The sequence below is a fragment of the Erpetoichthys calabaricus genome, chromosome 3 (assembly GCF_900747795.2).
Source record: "Erpetoichthys calabaricus chromosome 3, fErpCal1.3, whole genome shotgun sequence".
Lineage (NCBI taxonomy): Eukaryota > Metazoa > Chordata > Cladistia > Polypteriformes > Polypteridae > Erpetoichthys > Erpetoichthys calabaricus.
In genome coordinates this window covers 80,948,075-80,969,357 of record NC_041396.2, presented here as the reverse complement: position 1 = coordinate 80,969,357, position 21,283 = coordinate 80,948,075, and the positions used below count along the sequence as shown (strand labels likewise).

General features: G+C 37.1%; 1 protein-coding gene across 1 annotated transcript in view; it reads right to left on the bottom strand.

Annotated features, from left to right (window-relative positions):
- LOC114648140 (synaptotagmin-2-like) overlaps positions 1 to 21,283 on the bottom strand; it is a 392,683-nt gene that overhangs the window by 207,652 nt on the left and 163,748 nt on the right. Inside the window, exon 2 of the mRNA XM_051925469.1 lies at positions 9,809 to 9,844. The gene's annotated coding sequence lies outside the window, so the exon portion shown is untranslated. The remainder of the gene's footprint in view (positions 1 to 9,808; positions 9,845 to 21,283) is intronic.

The following is a 21,283-nucleotide window of genomic DNA, read 5'->3' as shown; positions in this document are numbered from 1 at the left end:
TTAGGTCCTTGGGTACTTACATCTCAGAAGATCTCACACAGTCAATAAAAACAAAGTCACTGGTTAAAAGAGCACAACAGTGACTTTACTTCCTGAAAAATCTCAAAACGGTTGGCCTGTCACAAAAGCTTCTGGTATCTTTCTATTTTTGTTCCATTGAGAGTGTCTTGACTCATGGGATACTCGTGTGGTACGGTAATAGCTCAGCAGCTCACAAAAAGTCTCTGCAGAGCATCATAAAGACAGCAGAGAAAATTACCCACCTTTGCCTACCATGGAAGACATCTCACCTCTTGATGTCTGCAGAAGACATACAGGTTCATAAAGTACTTATATCACCAGCACACAAACTGTTTGAACTTCTCCCCTCAGGGAATAGATATAGGTCCATTAGAGACCACAAGATTGATGAACAGTTTCTACCCCAAAACGATTATTACACTAAGCTCTGTAATGAAATCACATACCTCATAGAAATAATTGTGAAATATCATATTCATTATTATTTATTTATTTGTTTGTTTATTAATTGTTTTACTTAACTTGTTCTATATTTTTAGAAAAACTTTAATTTTTATACATATGCTCATAATTGTGTAATGTGTAAGCCATCTATGTGAGAATATTTGATGTGTGGTTTAAAGTTATTTTTGAGCATCATTTCAGGTAGTGCACCAGAATTTCTTTGTATGTGTTATGCAAGAACAGCAAAGGAATCATATCCTTTCTTATGTTATCTTATATTTGCCATTTCTTGTTGTGTCTTATCTTATCTTGTCTTCTCTTATCGTACCTTGTCTTGTCTTATATTTCCTTATCTTGTCCTATCTTCTCATTCCTTCCCTTATGTTATCTTGTCATATCTTGTCTTATCTTCGCTTATCTTCTCATGTCATATCTTATCTTATATTGTCTTATCATATCACGTATTCTCTTATCGTGCCTTGTCTTATCTTCTCTTATTGTATCTTCTCTTGACTTCTCTTATCACGTCTTACCATGTCTTATCTTTACTGACCTTTTCTTGTGTTATCTTATTGTATCTTGTCTTCTCTTATCTTACCTTCTCTTACTGTATCTTATCTTGTCTTATCTTCTCTTATCTTTCCTTTTCTTATCATATCATGTCTTCTCTTATCGTGCCTTGTCTTATCTTCTCTTTTGGTATCTTATCTTATCTTCTCTTGGCTTCTCTTATCACATCTTATCTTGTATTAGCTTTGCTTATCTTTCCTTATCTTTCTGTATCCGGTCTTCTCTTATCTTACCATCTCTTATCTTGTCTTATCGTCTCTTATCTTTCTGTATCTTATCTTGTGTTTATGCTGTTCCTGTCTTGTTTCTTACAACACATACAAGTTTACATAATATCAATAAACAAATAAGTAAGAGAAATAGATGCATCTAAGTAGGGGGAAACCAGAGACCTGGAAAATCCAAAATATCCCAGGAAGGTCCACAAGGATGTTTTAGGACCTGCCCTTCCAGTTATGTCCCTCACAAGTAGCATAAATAGCCACAGAACAAGGTGGAAGGCAGTTTACTTGACCTGAAAATTAGGACATGAATTCTGCCTAAGGGTGTGCTACAGAAAGACAAAGAATGTGCCAGAAGAAAATGAAAGAGAGGGCCCTCAGTCCCAGCTGCTTGGTGTTTAAATAAACAAGCCAATATGCCTGAGCTCACAGAAATGATGAAGAGCTGCATCGCTTGGCTTTCTGAGGACCCCTAAAACAAAATGCATGTACATAAAGGTGTTCATATACAATACTTTGCAAAAGTGTTAGGCCATCCAAGAAATTATTTTTAAAGCTAGTTATCATGTCAGTATTCATTTATTGTGAAAACGCTGTTTAAAATTAGGATTTTGTTATCTTTCAATACACTTAGAATTTGCTTTGTACTGTTGGGTTCAGTGATAAAACATAAGTGACCCATAGAGTTCACAGTATACAGAATTTCATAATGTATATGTTTTGAGCTCTTCATTTTTATTGCTTTATAACTTTATTATCTGAAAGGTCATTGCAGTCCATTACATTTGTTTCTTGAAGTGACAGACCAAATCCTCATTCCAACTCAGAGGACATGAGTTTGCCATTTGAACAGTTAAGGCCTGCCTCATCAGTCAATCCAACATGTGGGAAAAGGCTCATTTCTTGGGGGGCAGTAGTAAAATCTCAATATCTGCCCCAAATTCAGCCAAACAAAGGATGATCTAAATTAGGAGGTGAATTATATAAGAAAACACAGCTCTAAGGAGAAGTGGGTGAAGCAAAAAGAATGTATAGGCAAGGTTTTCAAAGTGGGAAAAAGCAGAGTGATACTGGAGCTCATAGATCATATTTTATCATCTTCATTATTTTATAATTCACCCTCTTGTAATGACATGTTGCTTTAATGTATAGTATAGTCCAATAAGTTTAATAATAGTATCAATATATTTACTCTATATATTGTGTATGTGTGTGTGTGGAGAAGCACAGACAGGTGTAGTGATTTGCTTAGGACTAAAGTCTTAGTAGTATATTGTCTTATTCCTTATCCACCAAGCCATACTAATTGGAAAAACAATTTTCTCATGCCTTCCTAAATATCATTGCCATGTCAAAATAACACAGTGACAGAAAGGATCAAAATACTATTTATAAAATAAATTACAAGAACTCCAGTTTCAAAAAATAAAAGTATGAAAATGACACTACACAATCATTCTGCTCCTATAATAATCTGATATCACTCTTCTTATTGGCAATCTAGTAGGAGAGAGATGTTAGGGTCATTTTAGGCAGGCAGAGAGAAAGAAAATGGTTGAGATCCCCTTTCTGGGTGATATGTGTTCAAGACCTGGGCCCAAGAAGGCAACTAGTGCTTTGTTATCTTGCCTGTTTATGTGAACTTCAAGTTGTTTTTGTCTCATGTTTCTCTCACTCATTTGCTTGATTTTAAAACACATTTCTTACATTTGCTTGATTTCATGTTGGGTTTAGAGAGACACCAACAGGATATATTGTTTTATTACAATACATAAACATTCAATAGTACTGTTATGATTTGCCTGTCTCACAAAACTCAAACAAAAAAACTCAATCATCCAGACACCAAACTGAAGACAGGCTGGAATAAAGCCAAGGCTGGAAAAAAAGGAGAAGAGAATCATAAAAATCCAGGCTCACAATAGCAAACCAGAGTTTCTTTAATAAATGTGAAAATTATATTATAGAATATTCTCAAACACAAGAATGAAAGAGAGAAATCAAGATGTTTATCCAAAACATGGTTAACCAGGAAGCAAATGAATGTGAAACTTGAATCAAAAGTCAAAAGCTATATTTATAAACTAGAAAATCAAAAAGGTACTCACAATTACAAGGAAGAATTCAAAATCCAAATAATGAAAATGAGAGAGAAACAAATCTGAGTGTAAACAAATGCTACTGAGGCTTTTGTAAGCTTATGTGCTGTAGGTCTACAGCATATAAATAAATAATTAACATTACATATTAATAGTGCTATGAGCGGCTTCATTATTTAATATTTTCCTGTCTTTTGTCAAGTTCTAGCATTCAATCTGGTGGTTTTCCTAGCCCTAGAAAATGGGTTTAACATCAGTTTTCTTATTTGATGCATCTTGGTGATTTATGATCAATGCCATTTTGGCCTCCCATCATTATTGTAGCTCCCGTGTTGTCAGGGGCGTTTCCTCAAAGGTCGTGAATTTTTAAAATGCAACATGTTGGGTTAAAATGTCACCCTTGGGATTAATTCCTTTTCTAAACTAATGGAAACAAAACCCTTCTTTTCAGAACCATCTTGCATAAATCTTTCCTGTTTTTTGCTTGAATTTTTCTCTCTTCTTTTAGTATTTAGAGCAGAAGATCTCCCGGGTTTGACCTTGTTCTGTTTTTGACTACACCATGTCTCCTAGTTTCCTCATTAAAATTCCTGTTCCTTGTTCACTGCCATAAGAAACAGAAGGCAATTTCTATATATATAAATGACAAAATGTCAGGTGTTCATCCGTGCTGGGGCATAACATAGTAAACTCTCCGGTGTCCATCCGTGCTTGGATGTAACATAGCAACATTTACAAGTGTCATTTTCACTCATGTTGCTTGACCTCCGCATGAATGTTTCTTAAAAAGTATTTACTTTCAATTAATCCCCTTGGGAATTCTTACAACCTATGATAAATTATTTGGATGAAGAGCAATTAGAACGGGAGAAAGAAGTTAAAAAATCAAGGGTGGAATGAGAAAAAGAAACACAAGCAAGAATGTTGAATGCTCAGAGACAGCATGAGGTACAAAGAAAGAGGGATATAAGGGATAGTGATTGTTAATGGCTGGACTTTACATAATGTATATTTTTAAGCAATCTGTGAAAAACATTGCATCTCCACAAGGTTTTCACCCGTATTATTTTATGAACAATGGTGTGATTTAACATGTTGCCAATGGATTACATCCAGCTAATGGACAAAGAAGACAGTTTACCAAAATACTGCATACAAAGAAACATTTTAGTCAAAGATTACAAAGCCTCAATTTGTAAAATGAAAATACTAATAAAAATAAATGTTAAATATACTATAAAGAAATTTTCGCTTGACACCTCCAATAACATGGGAACAATGTCTACTCTCTTAGATGATTCTGCAATCCTAATATCACGATAAGATATAGATTCCCTTTTTCTATATTTTACATTCTCTTCCTATTCTACATTGTACCGTTGTGCCTATATTACTAAATGGGTTTTTCACTAGTAAATAAATAATATAAAAAATAAAATTTAAGCATTAAGAAAACACAAACCAAGCTTATAAAATATTTACAAAACAAAAACAAAACAATCCATATAAAATGTCCTTAAGTCAGGAATGAAACCCTGGCTATGGCATAAAATCACGATTTATATTTGGGTGTTGGCAAGAGGACAGCTGAAGGTGTCCCAGAAAATCCCACACTAACAGCATGACAAGGCTTGCCCGTGTCAATTCAGGAGCATAGGGGCCACTACAGGTAGGTTAACCCTTTATTTATGCTGGGTACCATGGGACAGTTATAAAGGATGGTGTCAGTCAAGTTGAAGATAGTTTTGTCCTGAATGGCAGCATATTATATTCCTTCAGGACCCCACTGAGCAGGTGTCCAAACAACCTTTAGCATATGAGAGAGAGAGAGAGAGAGAGAAGAGGGGCTCCTGAGAGGCCAAGCAAGAGGCTACAACCACTCCTTACCAAGAAGTGTCATCACATAGCAATTAACTAAAAATGTAGGAGTAGGGCTCTGCATTCATTGGGGAATTCTCAGGGAAATGTCACAGAATCCCAGTGCTGTGTCAAATATTCATTAGGAAACAGCAGAGCGTCATCTTTGCAATTATCTGGGCAGTTGAATGGCAACCCTGGAGACCTGGGTATTAAAGAAAACTAAGGTATCATTGGTTTAGAGTCAGCAAGAGCCATTAGAAAGAGTTCCAACCTGGTATCCCTAAAAAGACAAAGTAAGACAACAAGTGTCTGGCCACAAGTAACCTCAGCTGAGGCTTCACTTTACAGTCAGAGAAACACTGGGCTTTAGAGTCAGGAAGATAGTCTTGGACAAAAGCTCAACTAGCAAGTGAAAGAAAGGCCAGGACTGGGATAAAGAGACAGAGCAAGAAACAACATGAAAAGAAAATGCTTTTTGAGCACTTAGTAATCATTTGCTTGTCTCCTTTTTATTTTACTTATTCTGGTGTTATTATGTGGTTCCTCAATAATCTTCCATCACATTATTTCATTCCAGAAATAGATATATTTATATTGGTACGTACTATATATCGCATAGGCCACTCACACGGGCACCCACACTATACTGAGGATATTTTGGTGCCGCCAATTAACTTAACATACATATCTTTGGGAATGCGGCAGGAAAAGCTAAATACCTGGATGAGATAGACATGGGCAGAATATGCACAAATAAAATAACCGTCAGCGGAATTCACATCCAGGATTCTGGATCCATGACAGCAGCAGTGCTAACCACTGTGTTAACCAGAATAATATGATGAAATGTGCATTTTTATTTCTACCTTTTCCATCAGACATTTCACAAACTGTCTGAATAGAAACACAAATGGATTTTAATAAAAGGTAGCACACAAATTGATGAGGTACATCACAGGTAAAGTCATTAATGAAACAGTGCATTAGCTGTGAAAGTGCAATCGGCAAAACCACAACTGAGACTAATGATAAATTCCATTGTAAACCTTGTTCATTCAGTAATACACTTGTGTGTTGTACATGTTGATCACCTAATTCCTGCTAACTTTCCTGCCCCTTTCCTGGCGGGGTGAACTGGGATGTTTGAGCCACTGTTTTGAAAGCTGACGTGCAGTTATCAATATAATCCATCCAGCCATGCTTTTTCATAACTAATGGTAGCACAAGGTCTAAGGCTGTGTTCAACCCTGGAAGAAATACAATTAATCAAGCACACATTTATATCTTTGAGACATGGAAAGAAAACTGGACTACCAGATGAAAAAACAACATATTGAATTGGAAACCTTCACGTAGTTGTCAAATCGGTGTGAGACTTGAACTCAGGACAGTGAGTGTATTAGACAAATGAAGTGATAGTAACTTCAAAACCTGAACAAAAACAGTATGGTGTTCAGTCTGGATTTGAATGTGAAAACTGGCATATGGTTTGACATTGGTTGGTGCCTTATTTAGCCTAATTCCAATCTTCTTTATAGTCTTTAGAATTCAAAAGAGAAGTTTCAGAGGAAAAAAAACATAACTATAACAGACACTGTAGGTGTTATAAATGTTATTAGTAATGAGGTTAAGTAAATTCTGAATAACTGTTTTTGTTCCTTTCCAAAACTTCGAGCTCAGAGTTTAATAAAATGGTTGATCTACCACTGTAAAGCTGAAGCTTAGAAATGAGGAAGAGCAGATTTATAATCAATTAGTATTAAATTAGTGGCAGACTGGTGCAAAAGGTGTGACTATGGCCTGGAGATACACAGGGTCAGATCTTCTGGTGGTATAACAAACCATGACTAAAGTTTTAAATTAAATGTGATCCAAGGCTAGTAGCCAGTGGAAGAATATATAAGAACGTAAAAAATTGGGAAATGAGAAGAGACCATTCAGTCCATCAGGCTTGTTTGTTTAGTTAATAGCTAAGCGGTCACAATATCTCATACAGATACTACAAGGTGTTTTGCCTCAACAACACATCCTGGTAGGTTGTTCCAGATTTCCATATCTATTTGAGTAAAGAAATGCTTCCTGGCTTCTGTCCTTAATGCACTCCCTGTCATCCTCAAGCATGTGATTCACCCTGAAGCTGAATTCTCCTGAATCTACTTTATCAATGCCTTTGAGAATTTTGAAGACCTGGATTAGATCCCCACCTGGTCTCCTATGCTCATGACTAAGCATGTCGGTCACAGTATTACATGTTCTTAAGTTCTGAGATGCACTTGGTTGCTCTCCTCTGGAAGGCTTCACCTTCTCCTATGTGTTTTTTGGTATGCTCGTGTCCATAGCTGCACACAATACTCCAGATGGGTCTCAATTGTGCATTATACAGTCTGAGCATAACACACCTCAATTAATATTTAACATTTTTTACAATATAACCTAAATATTTATTTGCCTTTCTAATTGCTTCTGCACAATGCTTAGAAGATGAAAACATGCTGTCAACAAAAACCCTTAAATCCTTTTCAAAGGTTGCTTCCTGTAGGACAGTGTCTTCCATCTTGTATTTACTGTATAAATTAAGTTCCTTTTACCTACATGCAGCAGTTTGCAATTTTCTACATTAAACTGCATTTTCCACGCTTTCATCAAAAATCAAGTATAGTGTAACCTGAGAAATGGATAGAAATAAAGCCTGCCTCACAGAAAATGTACTGTATTCAATGTGGTACTGTATATAATTTGATGTAAAATATGTAACAATTTGAAGCAATCATCTTGTGTCAAACACATCTTGAAATGAATATTTGACTGACAGTAAGAACTAACAGATTCAGTAGCATAGCAGGGTCAGCATCAGTACAGTAGACCAGGAAGAAAAAATGAAACACAGAAATAGCAAGTCAAGAAAAAATTAGGAAAGGTGGGCTTCCAGTTTTGAACTTTATGACTGATAAAGAATCATTGTCAGCTGGATAGTTGTATCATGTCTGGTGATTTAAATATAGAAAAAATGTTTAAGGTTCTGGTGAGGGAGCTCTGCAAATAGACAGGTAGAGGCTTAGAGTCAAAGGTGGGTATCTCAGAAAAGTCCACATGTTGCTTATTCAGCTTGAGTCAAAGGTGAATTGCTTCAAAGCAGCACTCATGAGTGAACTTCCAAACAAAATGGAGTGCATATACTGGAAAAAGTGAGTGGATGTACAATAAATGATGGGAAACAAACTGTAATTGCCTTTACTTCACTATTACCATGTATTCTTATCTTGCTCAATTGGATGAATCCTAACCCACCTCTTTCAAGTCAGTTGGTAACCGATGCTATATACTATTTGAAATTGGAAAAAAACAAATTCTCACTTACATAATCTGTTCAAAAACTTTTTAAAAACCTGGCAGGACCTAATCAATAATATTTTAGAATAAGCATTTATATTCGGGGAAAAGACTCCTTTCTCTCTTTACTACTCTCAATAGTTTTACTCTGGCTATTGGCCTTCCTCTCTTTCTCATGGGTGAGGGTGCATTTGAATTTAGTTTTGTTAAGTTTAACTTGATTGTATGGAATGTTATACGCTTTTAATAAATTCAATAGAAGAACCAAAAAAAAAAATGATGGGAAATGTAAAAACCACAAAGCAGACCTATTCAAGGTTAACGGTGAACTGGTGAATACCAGCAATAATGAAGCAACATCTGTTTATGTTGCCCACTGGAAATCTGACATTAGGGATCCTCTTTCAATCACTTAAGATACGTTTTGTCCTAGAAAGAGCCCAAAGGAAGATGACTGAAGAAAGAATTCAAAGAGTCTGTCTGGTCAGAGAGTGCCATGTTTATAAAAAGAATATGGAAACCCTGCATTCTGCTTCACCACACCTGCAAGGCCAATTTGCTTTGACATCGTGTGGATTTCACTATTTATCTTGTAATTTGTTAATCTGCTAAACCTGCCTAATCATGTCATAAGATCACAGGTTACCTATCCAGGTAACTTTAGGTATGTTCACTCCTGAAATGGAGCCTATCAGTAAAACATTTTACTGTGTTTATTGTGCCTTCCTTAATGCCTTTTCCTGGGACTCTCTAATAAATTATGTACTAATATTGTACTGTACAGTGGTTACATATGATTTTTTGCAGCCTTGCTAGCCTTTCCTTTGATTTCAAATTTAATCATTTTTCATTTCAAATACCACCTGCTTCAATTCTCCTCTATATTTCTAAGGGCATTTTTTCATCCCCCCAACCCAAATATTCACTTTTTACATCATCAATATCTAGCTCACAGGCAGCAATTGTGGTATGTACTGTCTGATTTCATCTACTAAAAGGATAGCTGGTTTTCCACATAAATGGCCCTGAGCTCATTACAATGCACCCTCAGATGCCATCAGCTTCATAACATCAATTGATATACAGTTGTGACTTATGAATCCAAAATGAAAAGGGGGCTAGAGAATTAAAGGAGGGAGAAGATGAATTTAGAACTGTTCAGTAAGTACTGATCATTAGTTGGCTTGCAGCCTGGAATACAGTAGTAAAGCCATTATGCAACTAAATCCATGGAGTTTAAGAATGAAATCTGTTTATACTTACGGTCTGCTGGAGATGAGGTTCAGATTACCCAAGGAGCTGTAAAACAAACAACATAAGTAAAAATGTTAGTAAGTTTAAATGAAGAACAAACAAACCAGCTGGAATGTTCTGCAAGCTACAATTCCTTTTAGGGTGTAAAGAATGTAACGACATGCTGCACATCTATTGACTTTTTATATGAATCGTTGCTTTCATTTTCTAAATGCAAGCAGCCATGTATAGGACAGCACTAACGGAGACTGGCCAGTCTGACCTCATGCTAACTACATGGCTTGAACAGACTGTCCTCTCTTGACTCCTTTCAGGACACCACTAACAGGGATCCCACCCTTAAAAACTTTAAACAATACACTGTATATATTAGTATAACAAATGTCTCTTATTGAATACAGCTACAAGTGCTTTACAAAACACGGAAGTGTGTACTTTTTCTGACAGGTAAAAAATAACTAAATGACTCATTTTCCAGTCCTTGCTAATATTTGTCTATACTATTAGGAAAAGTTCAGATGAGATGAAAGAAATCCTATTCTTGATATCACATTCATGGTAACCTAGGAACATTTTACCATCAACTTGCCTGTGGGCTCAAATGCTGAGGCGAATCTGGAGTTATTACAGAGTGTGGCATCAAGCCAATTACAACGTTGGTGAGGTGGGAGGGGCTTCTATAAAGTAATGGAGGTTAAGTTAACTGAACATTATGATCTGAATTGGCCAAACATGAGTGAGTGCAGGCATTTCCATAAGTGTGCCCTACAATCCATGACTTATTCCACTGGCTCCTAAAAAGGCAGACATGGGTAAGCAGGTACGGAAAAGGGTGGATAGTTGGGTTTTTAGGCAGATGGCAATGCCCCAATGCATGAATGTATAAGAAAATGAATGGATGTATGGGTATTTAGGCAGAAGGCAAAGTCCCAAAGCAAAGGTATGAAGGCTGAACACCTTTCAAGATAGTCCCTTATCTTTTTCTCTATGTACAAACCGGTTTTCTGTCCATGAACAAAGTTTGGTGAAAACAAAATATCTGAAATTGTACTCCAGCTATCCTGGAGGGAATATTTTTAATATTATTGACAGATTCCTCATCTAGTTGGGTCTGGATATTTTGCCTACACTGTAGTGAAGCACCGGGGACTGAGCATAATACAGATCCTAATACTGTCCTATAGGAAGTGTACAGTTTGTACAAAAGTTTGTTTCTGTGCTTGCTGATGCCCAGTGAAATTGTGAGGGTTGAATTAACTGCTATGGTGTTAGAGTAACCCTCAACCCCCTCTTTTCCTTCTACATCCCAAAGGCTTGATTATTAAATGTAAGTTGGCCCAGGCTGGTGTCCTGCAAAAGGCTCCTGTCCTCTGCCACCCTGTGAAGAGTGTGTTTGGAAAAGGGATGGAAGGATTTATTTCTCCAGTTGGAAAACAGAAAGAAAGAGATCTTGCTGCAATAAGATACCTATAGTAGTGGTAAGATATAGACTTCATGGAAGGAACAGCAGCACAGACACAAAGCTTATGCAGCATGTCTTCATTATGGCAGAATATTCTACATCTACATGTTTTCAGCCTCTTGCATCTTTTTATAATTTTCTTAAGAATACCAAAACACTACATTAAGTAGATGAGATACTAACAGTTCATCTGTGTTTTCATGCTGTACTAGTGGCACTGTAAGAAAGGCACTATATTGCGCCCGACCCATCACATACTTGACACAGGAGGCACGTATAAAACAAAAGATTTTTTTTTTTTCTTCAGCTGGAGGGCACGTCTTCCCCGTAATCCCTCCAGCCACAACACAGTCCCAAGCACTGAGACACCACACTCCTCTCTCTCTCTCTTTCACCACCACTCCTCCACAGCTTTGTCCTCCTTCCACCCGACTCTGGCCGCTGAGTGGTGGTTGCTGGGTCCCTTTTATCAGGCACCCGGAAGTGCTCCAGGTGGTTGATTAGCAATATCCGGCTGCACTTCCGGGTAAGGTGAAACCAGTGCCCAAAAGGGGCTAGCCGCTGCTGCTGCAGCACCTCCTGGCGGCGCCTGCGGAACCCCACAGAGCTGCACATGAAACCCTGGGGGAGTCTGAGGCACCGCTGCAACCCAGGGAGGCTGCCATCTAACATCCAGCAGGAGATACTGGGCTTCCCACCCTTGTCCCCCAGGCAGATGTGATGAAGGGGCGTCCCGACCAGGCATGGGCCCCGGCCATCTGTCACAGCACGCATAACAAAATATCATTTTGAGAAAAGGCTTAGAAGTGTTTCATTCCCCTTGTTTTTGTTCTCTATGATATCTTTTGCTACATCAAGTCTGAAATCACTTCCTAACTTAATATTATATGGGCACTTGCAGGAAGAAGAATTTCAAGTTCACTGAATAGTTACTTTACGGCATGTTCTAAGATCCCTTGAAAAGTCAGTGGGTATAATTACAGTGTCATCACCAACACCCTTATACTCACACTTTAACTTTTAATGTGTACTTCATTAGCAAGCTGTGTCTAAGTCATCTTCTGTTATCGACCCCCATATTCCACCAAGACTACATCCAGCCAGGGTGCCTTCAACAGGTACAGGAATGTCAGTCATCAGTGTGGTCATCTGTTCAATGATATCTAATTTATAACCCATGTACAGTATGACTATGCTTTCCATGAAATATGTCACAGGATGCTATTGATTCACTGCATACACTGCTACCCAACATTTGATGAGTTGTTTAACTCGTTCCAGTAATGATGATGTCTTCCTGTGTTTTTCTGGAGTCTATTTCCACAATAGAAACCTGAACTGAGTACAGGTTAAGCACATTCCTCAGCTCTTACATTTACTTTGGCTTTGTTGCTACCTTAGAAAGATGAATTATTGCAAATGACTTTCAAAACCTTCAAGGGTGTTTCAGAAACCTTAAATTTCAATCTCAAAAGAGCTTATTTGCATGTACAGTAGTTCTGCCATGATTTAAGGAAGAGCCGACAGAGATCATCTGCATATGCTAACCTCTACAAACAAAAAGAGTGCAAACCTGAAAATTCTAAGATTATTTATCCTTTGATATCAAGATAAATGAGCAATCACATTTTTCTCTCAGCTGTCACCACATGCTCAACTTCATTTAATGTTTGGCCAAAGATGAACCTGTCTCTCTGTTTACTGTATGTTGTTATTGAGGACTTACATGAGTGCTTTGATCTTAAGGTAGTTTTTTTAGACTGTAGAATAATAAAACATTTTTGCATAATTTATTAAACTCAAAAGAGAAATTCAAATTAGTAATTCGCTTTGCAAGGCAAAAAAATTAATAGGCAGGTTGAGGTTGTCCCTGTTGGAAAAGTACTGAATGCTCAGATTCACATGTTCTCATCACCTGCCATCACACTTATACAAGAAGAAATGCAGCTACACTAATGTCTTGGGAATGGCAAGAGGCTGACTGAAAATCGCCAGTAATCAATCTACTGATTGATCTACTGATTGAAATGACATTACATATAAATTAAGCTGACCAGGACTAAATCAATAACCACCACTTCTCGAAGTACTAACAAAATTCAGTACTAGGCTATGCCAGTTATACCTTCTTTTCTGTCATTTTAAACATGTGAAAAAAAGATATCATGCTTGTCATATCTGGCTGTCATGTAAACATAGACGGTTCCCAATGGACTGATTTCGTTGAAATTTAGTAGAATTCTTCTTTAGAGAAACTTGTTGGGGAAGTTCAATTTTCATTAAAAGAACAAATTTTTGAAGTTTCGAAAACTCTCATTTAAAAAGCACTGTTGCATTTTTGAAATCATCTGTCTTAAAAAAGAGAAAAAAATCAGTACAACTTCAATTACTAATTAAGTTGCTCTTAATTAATTAGATGCTAGATGGCATCTCTTGGAAAGAGATGTTGTGTCAATCTGTTGTCACACACATGTGATTAGGAAACAGCTGACGGGCCTAAATGATCGTAATTGTACGCCAGACCAGGGGGCGGCGGAGTGCACTAACTGTCTCTCTCAGTCACTCCACGGGAAATCCCACATGGTTCCAGCACCACAGATGACATCGCTTCCGGTCCCGATGACATCGCTTCCAGTTCCGGCGCCAATGACGTCATTTCCCGTACTACCCTTTAAAATCGCCATTTGGCCTCAATACAAATTCTGTTTTGGAGTCTGCTCTATCAACATCCATCCATCCATTTTCCAACCCGCTGAATCTGAACACAGGGTCACGGGAGTCTGCTGGAGCCAATCCCAGCCAACACAGGGCACAAGGCAGGAACCAATCCCGGGCAGGGTGCCAACCCACCGCAGGACACACACAAACACACCCACACACCAAGCACACACTAGGGCCAATTTAGAATCGCCAATCCACCTAACCTGCATATCTTTGGACTGTGGGAGGAAACCGGAGCGCCCGGAGGAAACCCACGCAGACACGGGGAGAACATGCAAACTCCATGCAGGGAGGACCCAGGAAGCGAACCCAGGTCCCCCAACTGTGAGGCAGCAGCGCTACCCACTGTGCCACTGTGCCGCCCGCTCTATCAACATCTCTGTTCAAATTTAAATCAACTTTTGCTGTTAGGAGACAATATACGGATGGTTGCCCCAAACCGTTACGATGTCTGTGACTCGTTAATGTGACACTGTTTATTTTCCTCTATTAATTATCCAATTACTGCTCTTGACAGCAAAAGAAATTCCCAGTACAGTTACCTAAATACTAGCAGAGTATTGCATGTGAGTGGACAGTCACCTTCTTATCAGCTTCTTGATCAACCTCAGGCAGATTTCAACATAGATTTTATTACTTCATTGACCACTTAATTCAAAAAAAGTTATGTTTAAGAAATATCTGCTGCAATTAGTCATGTACCCTACTTGACCAACAACTAACAACAGTGTAGCGTAACCCAACTTTTGAGGGGCAATGAGGTCATAAACAGATTTGTGATAGAATTAGGCCAACACCTAAGCTGTATTGTATTTTTCCTCCCCACCACATGAATATTAAACAAATACACCAGAAAAAGTGTCTTAAGAAATTGAATATATTATACACCAAATTGATATGACTATTTACAAGTATAATAAAGAAAAGTAATAATAAACATATAAAACACCCATATCACTCCCTCCAGACGATATATATAGGTTCAAAAAGTCCTTACTGTGCATGGCATATATACTGAAAATTCCAAAACGCAATGAATAGTTTATCTGGTACAAAAGATGGATAGCCCCTTTTAAAAGTACTTCCCAGAAAAATGATTAAACCACATGGTCCTACACCAGAATCCATAATTTTTTTACAGTCTTCTGAGGTGCACCACTTCCACAGAGAACATTGAAGACAGGTACAATGAAAAGGCTCACCACTGTCTCTGTACCTGATGGCAGGGCAAATCCTTTCTTGGCCGTACTATACAGTTCAAGAAAAGGTTGTCTTACTGCAGAAGATGGTTAAGTGAATAGAAAAGTCAAAAAACCCTACCATATCCAACTTTTCTAATTTTTAATTTACAGTTCCCACTTGCTCCTCTGCATCCGTGCAAACCCTGTTTAAACTCTGCATCTGCGTGTTCTTGGACAGAAGCTAAATCAAAATTGTCAACCCGGAAGTACCACATGAATAGCTCAACGAACTCAGAATTACTAGTCAGACAATATAAAGCTACCTGAATTGTCCAAGCTGTGACATAACATTGACTTTTCATCTTAATCAAATATTTAAAATAAAACATATGACCTGGTCACCCTGCAATGCCATTTTTTGGTCAGATATCATTTGGAGTGAAGTGATATACACACACCAAGTAACAAATCAACAACAACCTCGTATTTTTCTGAATAGTCCAACTGGAAATCTGCAAGAATTCATCGAAGTGGGAAGGTGAAATGTCACAATTCGTAGCAATAGTCCAAGAGCATATGAACTCGATAAAAGACACAGACCACACATTCACATCCCAGGCGTCTGTGCAGTCATAATTTTTAACAAAATATACTTAATATTAAACACGTCCTAAAAACAGGAAAATCCCATTTGTGGTCACATTATAACAGTACTTTAATTTTTTACATCACTTGAGTTGGAATCTAATGTATGTAAAAAATATTTCCACGACTAAAAGCATATATAAACTGGTTTTTAGATAAATGATATAGTAACATTCAATTAAAAACACATATTTGTTACACACATGTTATTATATTATCATTGTTATTTCTGAGCTATAATTCATTGTTACAAACATATTTAATAAACAAAAACATAATGCATCTGTATTTCAAGAAATAAACAACAAATAAATATGCTCTAACATTCAAAACAAGTCTCTGAACACACCTGAATGTTACACCATGCATATATTTTCTAACTTATTTTTTGATGTAGCATAAATAACAATTTGTCCAATATGCTTTTGCTAATCAATTAATCAATCACAGAGACCTGTTCAAAATGACCCTTTGTAGAAATTAGTGTTCAAATTGATTTTTGAAAATGATTTTAAAATTCATGTACGTAAATCCTTTAATATTGCATAATATATGACAGCACATATTGTTTGTTATCTGGCATAGTTCTAATACTTACAAACAGCTTTCCCAGTCGTTTCTTCTTATTTCCTGTAATTTTTCAGTCATAAGTCTAACCATTTGATATGACACATGTACTGAACAGGTTGTACTATTGTGTCCACTTTAATAATACTTGCAGTATACTACTGTAAATTAATTACAACCTGTAGAACAACATCATTTAAACTTTCTCTACAGGATAACTTGAGTTGCAGCAGTGCAATGCAGGGGCAAACCTAAGCTCAGCCAGCAACGCAAAGCTGTGTTGTGATGCAGACCCAGATAGGCTAAAGTTTTAAATAGCGATGACAAACATTTGAAAAATGGATCAGAAGGACAAAAGACAAGACAGACAAGCACAGGCAAAAGTATCCACTATGCTAGACAAAAACAAGCCACAAACGCAAGAATCACCAGAAAAGACGAGATAAGACTAGTAGATGTCACAGGATTACAAATGTACACAATGTTTGAGCATTGCCACCATCCAGGTTCTTGTTTTTTTTTTTATTACCTCTGCCCCTCCTGTCATTTGGCTGACACAAAATGATGCTGCATAGCAACAGAAACAGAAGGAAAGCTGGGCTTGGTGTCCCAGTCACTTCTTGACAAAAATAACTTAGATATGATGAAGAGACTTGCTCTTCACAATTGAAAATCTTTCCAATTTACATTATTTACATAATACTAGTTAAGCAATTAAAATAAAAAAATATTTGATATTTGTTCCTCCTATTCCTTGCTTTGGTATCCTTGTGTGTCTCAACCTATCCTTTCTGACGCTGACTCTCTAGATCACGTTCCTGTAAAGGCTGCATCTTAGATACTATAATTTCAAGGTGGCTTTCTCACCTTTTGTCTGCTTTTTGACGGCCACTAATGCTAGCTAGGCAGTCCCAATTACCCACTGTGAAAACATAATTGGTGTTGTTGCGAATGATTCCTGTCTCTGAAGACAACTCTCATCCTTCCTTCTCCCACTTTCCTCTGTGTCCTTGTGTGTCTCTTGCTCAGTGCTTCCTCTTGTTTCTTGCAAATATTTCCTGTCTTTGAAGGTGACTTGGGATGCAACTCGTTAGTATTTAGCAACATTGCTTGGTATGTTATTTGATAAAATATTCCATTTTATTTCCTTCTTTGTAAAAATAAAAAAGGTTACAATCAGGAATGAACGCTGCATCCCTAACTTATCATATTCCTTATACTGAGCCACCAAAGCCAAACTGACCAATCAGTTTGTTCACACGCACACACACCCACACACACACACACAGTAGATTTTTATTATATAGTAGATAAAATCATTTTCAACCTGGCCTATATTAAGATTGTATTACTGTTGTCACACACATCTTCAGGGCTCCAGAGCAGGGTCGTCATAATGTATGGGCATTGGCTGAGGACACCAGGAGCATAGGGGCCCACAATGTTTCTGTTATATATGTGTGTTTCTGTTTTGCTATCAAAACAGGGGCCCCAGTGCACTACTTTGCCTTGGGCCTATGATGCTGTTAAAAAGGCCCTGCTCCAGTGCACTGTCACTAACAACCACTCCTTTTACATAAAATAATCTTGACTCATCTGTCTTTAAAAATTTGCGTCCAATTTCTAAATGGCCCTTCTTAAATACCATTCTAGAAAAGGCAGTTATTAAGCTGCTTAATGATTACTATAGTAAGTATTATATTCTTGAGAAGTTTCAGTCAGGTTTTAGAACAAACCATAGTATAGAAAGTAGTAAATAATCTGAAGGTTAATGCTGACAGAGACCATATATCTGTTCTTGTTCTCTTAGACTTGAGTGCAGCATTTGACATCATAGACCACTTATAAATTGTCTTTGATAATGGGTGAGCCTCTTCAGTAGCATTTTAAATTGTTTTCAGTCTTATTTAACAGGTAGAAAATTCTTTGTTAGTTGTGGTAATTGTACTTCGGAGATACTTGATATTGTATATAGTGTACCACAAGGGTCTATTCAGGGTCCACTGCTCTTTGCAATCTACATGCTTCCATTAAGTCAGATTATCTCAAAGCACGAGGTGAGCTACCACAGCTATGCAGATGATACACACAGCTCTATTTATCAATAGCACATGATGAGCCTGATGCTCTTGGGTCTCTGATCCAATGTCTTATCAGTATTTCCGAACTGATGAGTAGTAACTTTCTCAAACTAAATAAGGAGACAACAGAAATCTTAGTGATTGGCAAACATGGATATAGCGGGGGCATTAGAAAGAAACCTGATCCCTTAGGTTGAAAAATTAAGGTGGAGGTAAAGAATTTAGGGGAAATTAGTGACTGTGACCTAAGCTTTAAATCACGTATCTGCATTTTTCCACTTAAGGAATATAGTAAAAATTAGAACTTTACAAGACACTTTTGTTTTTAGTCTACTAGATTGCTGTCATGCACTCCTAATAGGACTACCTAAGAAAGACATCAATCGGTTGTGATTAGTGCAGAATGCAGAAGCCAGAATCTTAACTAGAAAAAGAAAACTTGAACACATCTCACCAGTTTTAGCATTGTTACACTGGTTACCTGTGTTGTCTTTAAAATACTACTAATGGTTTACAAAGCCTTAAATAATCTTATTCTGTCCTATATTTTGGAATACTTGTCCCCCTACACTCCAAATCATAACCTTCCACGAGCCAAGCTTAAAAGAAGTGGTGAGGCTATGCACCTAAAATCTGGAATATCTTACCTGTAGAAATTCACCTGGTTAATACTGTGAAACTGCTAAAAACTCATTATTTTAATTTGGATTTTTCATATGTACATTCCAGCTGTATTTCTTACAGACTATATAGGTGTAGAATTATCAGATTCTTCAGGGATCCACAATCTGTATTAATTCCCACTATTCTCTCATGTCCTTTCTGGTTATTCTGTGATGGAGATCTGTGCCACCATCACCTGATCAAAGCACCACGCAGCCCCATGAGATAATGAAATGAAGGCGAGTTTCTCAGCCGTTCACGAGACCAACTTCATCAAATACTATCATGTATATCATGAAAACTAAGAGGTTTGATTTAGGAACATTTATTTTAGGTAGAATGCTCAGTGGGAGCTGGGTGGTCTTTCAGCCTTGGAACCTCTGCAGATTTTATTTTTTATCCTTCATCCTACCTGGAGGTTTTATTGTTTTTTTGTCCTTCCGGGCATCTAACCTTACCTTGTTTTGTTATTATCCATTCATCCATTATCCAACCCGCTATATCCTAACACAGGTCACGGGGGGTCTGCTGGAGCCAATCCCAGCCAACACAGGGCGCAAGGCAAGAAACAAACCCCGGGCAGGGTGCCAGCCTACCACATGTTTTGTTATAACTTATTATTTAATATTTTTGCCTAATCTTAATTGCTTTTCTTTTCTTGTAACTTTCTCATTGTCATCTTGTAAAGCACTTTGAGCTACATTGTTGTAGAAAATGTGCAATATAAGTAAAACTTCTTGTTATTACACTCACAGCTCAGAGGGACATCAGACAGAGGACAACTGACATCACTTCTGCCTTGCCCATAGAAATCCTACTCTTGCCAGGAGCCCAATATAAAAATCTGATAGCTATTACGGATCCATGACTGACAATGATGAAGCTTAGAATCAGAAATGACTTATTGCACATTTGTTTATTTACGGCAAAAGCCATTATTTAGCACCAGTGTGTGCTCTTTTCTTTGCCTTTATTAAATACTATCAAAGTATTGTAAGCCTATAAAGCCAAACTTCCCCCCAGGGACAAAAACATTCTATCTATCTATCTATCTATCTATCTATCTATCTATCTATCTATCTATCTATCTATCTATCTATCTATCTATCTATCTATCTATCTATCTATCTATCTATCTATCTATCATTAAACATGGTTACCAAAGTGGTACCCCAACTCTTAGTTTTGACTTCTCTCCTATTTTTGTAATCATTTTACAGATATTGTACTTTCAAATTACTACAAAGCCAGCATTATTTCCTAATTAATGAATATAAACGAGGGCTGTCAAACGATTAAAATGTTTAATTGCGATCAATCACAAAATGGTACTCGATTAATCTTATATAATCACCTGTTTAACTAAAGTAGTTCAGCAAAGTGAATGCGACTGCTGAACAACTTCTTAACTGCTTAGACTGCAAAGACTTGTGCCCTTCATATAAATCCTTGATATCTGATGTGAAGGAAATGTACAAAAATTGTCAGACCTCGGCGAATGATGTCTCTCAGCTTTGTATCTTCACCTATTTTTAGAGGTCTGCAGTGTGATGCAATCCATTGTGTAACAAATAGTGGTAGCTTTAGATTTTGTTTTTATTCATGGAAATATGTCGACTTGTACATTCATGGATTGTAGTCTGAAGCATACTTTGCTGCCTAACGTTACAGTTTTAACAGCAGCACCATGAACGTTTTGCGCTTAAGTGATAAACTAAGGATACTGTACTTCTGTGATATTTTAATTTGCCCACACTAAGCGTACAAGTGTTGACACGTATACCCTTTGAACCATATAAGTAAGTTTTAGATCAAAAGTAAAATTCTTTCTCATCCATCATTAGTGGAATAGCTTAAATCATGGTTTCCCAAAATTTAAATCAAGGCCCCCCCCCCAAAATATACCATCCATATCAATATTTTGAAGTAACACCATTTTCTTTCAATCTTAAATTGTTGTGTAAATAGGCACAACTACGGGAGATTGCTTAACTCCCAATCTTCTCTCTAATATTGCATTTGAGGATTTTAATAAGTGATTACAAAGAGTTTTTTTGTGTGGTTTTGTATATCTTTTAGTTTTTGTTATGTACATCAAATGCTGTTTTAATGAATTACATTTTAATTTTAAAACTGTATAATGGTTTGATAGGGAATAAAAATT